The following is a 4,503-nucleotide window of genomic DNA, read 5'->3' as shown; positions in this document are numbered from 1 at the left end:
CCTCTGATCTTGATCTGCTTCTTCTTCATTGCTCTGCAGCTCATCTTTGAAGGGATCCGTGGCCCTGGCATCGAAGGGGACATTGCCATCGATGACGTGTCCATTGTGGAAGGGGAGTGCATGAAGTCAGACCAACCGGCCAACAGTAAGTGCTGCTTCTCCACACGAGGGGCAGAAAGGTCCTCAGGGGTTTATTTAGCTGAGACAACTCCCCAGATGGATTTTTTTTCCCAGGAGAACAATATCTGATTTGGTTGGAGAGGCTTAGGTTGAAATGTTTGCCTTGGAAATGGCTTTGTTCAGGTAGAGGGTGAGCAGAGATGCCAGTGAAAGGCTGGGGGGTGTTGGGCAGAGAGAGCAATGGGTGACTCTCCACAGTGGGCTGGGCAGCCACAATTTTTTCCAGGAGAACAACACCTGATTTTGTTGGAGAGGCTTAAATTGTAATGTTTTCCTTGGAAATGGCTTTGTTCAGGTAGTGGGTGAGCAGAGATGCCAGTGAAAGGCTGGTGGGTGTTGGGCAGAGAGAGCAGTGGGTGACTCTCCATGGTGGGTTGGGCTGGGCAACTACAGTCTTTTCCAGGAGAACAACACCTGGTTTGGTTGGAGAGGCTTAAATTGGAATGTTTTCCTTGGAAATACTTTTTTCAGAGGGAAAAATGCTGGCTGAGCAGAGATATCAGTGAAAGGGTGTTGGGCAGAGAGAGTAGCGGGTGACTCCGTGGTGGGCTGAGCTGGGCAGCCACAATTTTTTCCAGGAGAATAATACCTGGTTTGGTTGGAGAGGCTTAAATTGTAGTGTTTTCCTTGGAAATGGCTTTGTTCAGGTAGAGGGTGAGCAGAGATGCCTGGTGGGGGTGTTGGGCAGAGGTGAGAACAGTGAGCGACTCCCACAGCGGGCTGGGCTGTGCAGTCCCAATTTGAGATAGTCAAACACATAAAGTAATATTAAAAACATATTCAGAGGGTCCAAATAACATAAAATTCATGAAAATCACTGTTATGATTCCCTGTGGACCTTCTTTCATCCCTCCACCCCCATGTGTGCATTGCACAGACTGGAACTGTGCAGCCAGGTGGATTTTCATCCCAGTGTCTCTGCCCTATTTGGTTTTGAGCTGGATTTTCATCCCAGTATCTCTGCCCTCTTTAGTTGTGAGGTGGATTTTCATCCCAAAATCTCTGCCCTATTTGGTTTGTGAGTTGGATTTTCATCCCAATATCTCTACCCTCTTTAGTTGTGTGGTGGATTTTCATCCCAGTGTCACTGCCCTATTTAGCTGTGAGGTGGATTTTCACCCCAATATTTCTGCCCTATTTAGTTGTGATCTGGATTTTCATCCCATGTCTGTGCCCTTTTTAGTTGTGAGGTGGATTTTCATCCTGATGTCCCTGCCCTCTTTAGTTGTGAGGTGGATTTTCATCCCAATATCTTCACCCTATTTAGCTGTGAGGTGGATTTTCATCCCCATGTCTGTGCCCTCTTTAGGTGTGAGGTGGATTTTCATCCTAATATCTCTGCCCTCTTTAGGTGTGAGGTGGATTTTCATCCCAGTGTCTCTGCCCTATTTGGTTTTGAGCTGGATTTTCATCCCAATATCTCTGCCTTGTTTAGCTGTGAGGTGGATTTTCATCCCAATATCTCTGCCCTCTTTAGCTGTGAGGTGGATTTTCATCCCAATATCTCTGCCCTCTTTAGCTGTGAGGTGGATTTTCATCCCAATATCTCTGCCCTCTTTAGCTGTGAGGTCGGTTTTCATCCCAGTGTCTCTGCCCTGTTTAGTTGTGAGGTGGATTTTCATCCCAATATCTCTGCCCTCTTTAGCTGTGAGGTCGGTTTTCATCCCAATGTCTCTGCCCTGTTTAGTTGTGAGGTGGATTTTCATCCCAATATCTCTGCCCTATTAAGCTGTGAGGGTTGTTCTCATTCCCTGTGTGTAGGAGGTGATCTTGTTCCTGCAGGGGAGGTTGGTGGCCTTCAGTGGGACATGTGGGGACATCCCAAGTGAGCCCCATCCCGCCACCTCCACATGATTGTGCAGCTCCTGGTGGTTGAACCCTCGATCTTCTAAGCCTTGTAGAGTTCTGACTGTGTCTGGGCAGCTCTTTAATTGTCCTTTCCCCTCCTTTTTCTGTAGATTTACGATCAGGTGCTGTTGGGACATTCTCACATATACGACTCCTCCCACTTCTCCTCCTCATGTCTGTCTTAAGTCATCAGAGGTGACCTTATCCTGGCAGAGGCTACAAAAGATTCACCAGGCACTGGCATGAAGAAGAAGAGTCTTTGTAAAATGGACATTTTAAAAACAAACTACCAAAGATTCCTCCACTGAACTGACTCGAAAGTTAAATAAGTACGTAAATAAATAATTAAAAAATGAACAAAACAAAAAAAAGGTAATTAAGAAAGCACTGGGGACATAAAAGGCATCACGAGCCACGTGTGAGGATGGGATCTGGCCTAAGGAAGGAAGAGACCTTCAGGTGCTTTTGTGGTCAATGATGAATTCAGCATCATCTGGTTGAACTCTCGGTGAAGAGCTATAGAAACCCTTGTCAAAGCACAAAAAGTCATGGCTGGTTTTGTTTCAAATGAATAGTTTGCTTGTTACCATGGAAACCTAATGGCCTGCCAAAAAGAAAAAAAAACACACACACAAAAAAAAACAAAAACAAAAAAAAGGAAAGAGGAAATAAAGAACAAAAAAAAAAGAGAGAGAGAGAGAAACACCTCACTGTAAACAGGGTATGTGAAGAGCTGGCATTCATTTCCCCCTGCAGAAGGTTTTTTAGTGTGGAGTTAAACAAATGTAGGCCCTTCCTACTTTGGCTGTCGCCTCCCTTAGGGAATCACCCGGGATCAGAGCCGGTTTCAGACGTTCCTGTTTTCATTTCTCATGGCTCTGCTTGAGAACTGTGTGTGCTGTCTCCTCTTTGCATGCATTTCCCAGCCACCAGGACGTGCCACCCTGGGCTTTACACGTTACACGGGATTTTTCCGGGATTTTCGGAGTTTGCTTGCGGCCACTTCGCCCCCTCCTCCCCTCTCCCTCCTCCCCTCCTCCCCTGACCCGAGTCATCCGTTCCGACGAAGGGAAGAAACCAAACCACCGTCTTTTATAAATTGCCATGGAAACCAAGTGCCTTCAATGAAACAAGCCTGAGTTAAAACAAACAAAAAAACGAACAAACAAACAAACAAAAAAATAAAACAAACAAAAACGAAAATATATTTAAATATATATATATATATATATAAAAAGAATAAATGTAAGGAGAATAACGGTTTCAAAAGGAAGCTTGCACTGCTAAAAAACGTGGGTTGTGCAAACTTTTTTCTAAACAAACTACAGAGCCTGGGTGTGCAGGGCAAGGAGACGGAGCCGCTTCCGGAGATGGAGGGATGGATGGATGGGATGGACCTTGCTTCCAGAGACGGATGGATGGGATGGACCTCGCTTCTGGAGATGGATGGATGGATGGAAGGGATGGACCTCGTTTCCGGACATGGATGGATGGGATGGACCTCGCTTCTGGAGATGGATGGATGGGATGGATGGGATGGACCTCGCTTCTGGAGATGGATGGGATGGATGGGATGGACCTCAAAGCTGCTGCCCAAGCCCTCCTTTGGGATGAGGGATTTGTTGGTGTGACCTCCCAGACGGCCACGGCCTTTCAGCTTCTTATCCCTTAGAAAACAGCTTCCATCGGGAATGGGAATGGGAGCAGCGCTTTTGCCGTCGCCGTCCCGGGTTCTCCGGTGGGTCAACCAGAGGCAGAGGCTGTTGGGACACACAAGGTGGGGAGAAACGGGAGGGATTTTCCCGCTCCCACCCTCCACTGGAGGAGGGGGAGTCGTTTGGGGGGGGATTTATTCCCAGAATTCCCCTCAAGGAACCGCCGAGCTCGACGCGCCGAGGGGGCTCAACGCGCCTCCTCCCCCCGGCGCCGAGCACGAGAGGTTATTATTATTATTTTATTTTTTTTTGTTACCGTAGCAAAATTAAAAAAAAAAATAAAAATAATAATATTAAAAAATTTAAAAAAAAAAATTAAAAAAAAAAATCCCACTTTTACAAGGAGAAAAATAATAAAAAAAAAAACAACAACATGGGTTTGAGCCACCCCCCCCCAACACGTGCCGTTAGCCAGCCGGTTTTCCACTGCATTGTAAAAGTTCCCTCCTTCCAGTTGACAATTTGAAGACCTTTTTTTTTTCCTTTAAAATTTTCCCAGTTTTAAATTTATTTAAAAAAAAAAAAAAAAAAAAAAGGACTTTCATCTAAGGGAGAGTATTATTATTATAATTATTATTATTATTATTATTATTATTCCGTGTTCTCTCGACGCCCTAGGATCGAAAAAAAAAGACAAACAAACAAACCGCCTGATATGCAAATAATTGGAGTAAAAACCTGAAAACAAACAAACAAACGAGGAGAATATTTGCAAACACGAGTATAAAAAGCACAACGAGATGCAGCAAAACGATGACAA

General features: G+C 45.2%; 1 long non-coding RNA gene across 1 annotated transcript; it reads left to right on the top strand.

The window, feature by feature from the left end:
- The first annotated feature begins 28 nt into the window (after nt 1-28).
- LOC113940698 lies at nt 29-3,194 on the top strand. Its single transcript, XR_003525515.1, has 2 exons — nt 29-145; nt 2,139-3,194. It is a non-coding gene; the product is annotated as an uncharacterized LOC113940698 (long non-coding RNA).
- The last annotated feature ends 1,309 nt before the right edge of the window (nt 3,195-4,503 follow it).

Source organism: Corapipo altera, unplaced genomic scaffold (genome assembly GCF_003945725.1).
Source record: "Corapipo altera isolate COAL_440 unplaced genomic scaffold, ASM394572v1 128397, whole genome shotgun sequence".
Classification (NCBI taxonomy): Eukaryota; Metazoa; Chordata; class Aves; order Passeriformes; family Pipridae; genus Corapipo; species Corapipo altera.
This window is presented reverse-complemented; position numbering and strand designations above follow the sequence as displayed.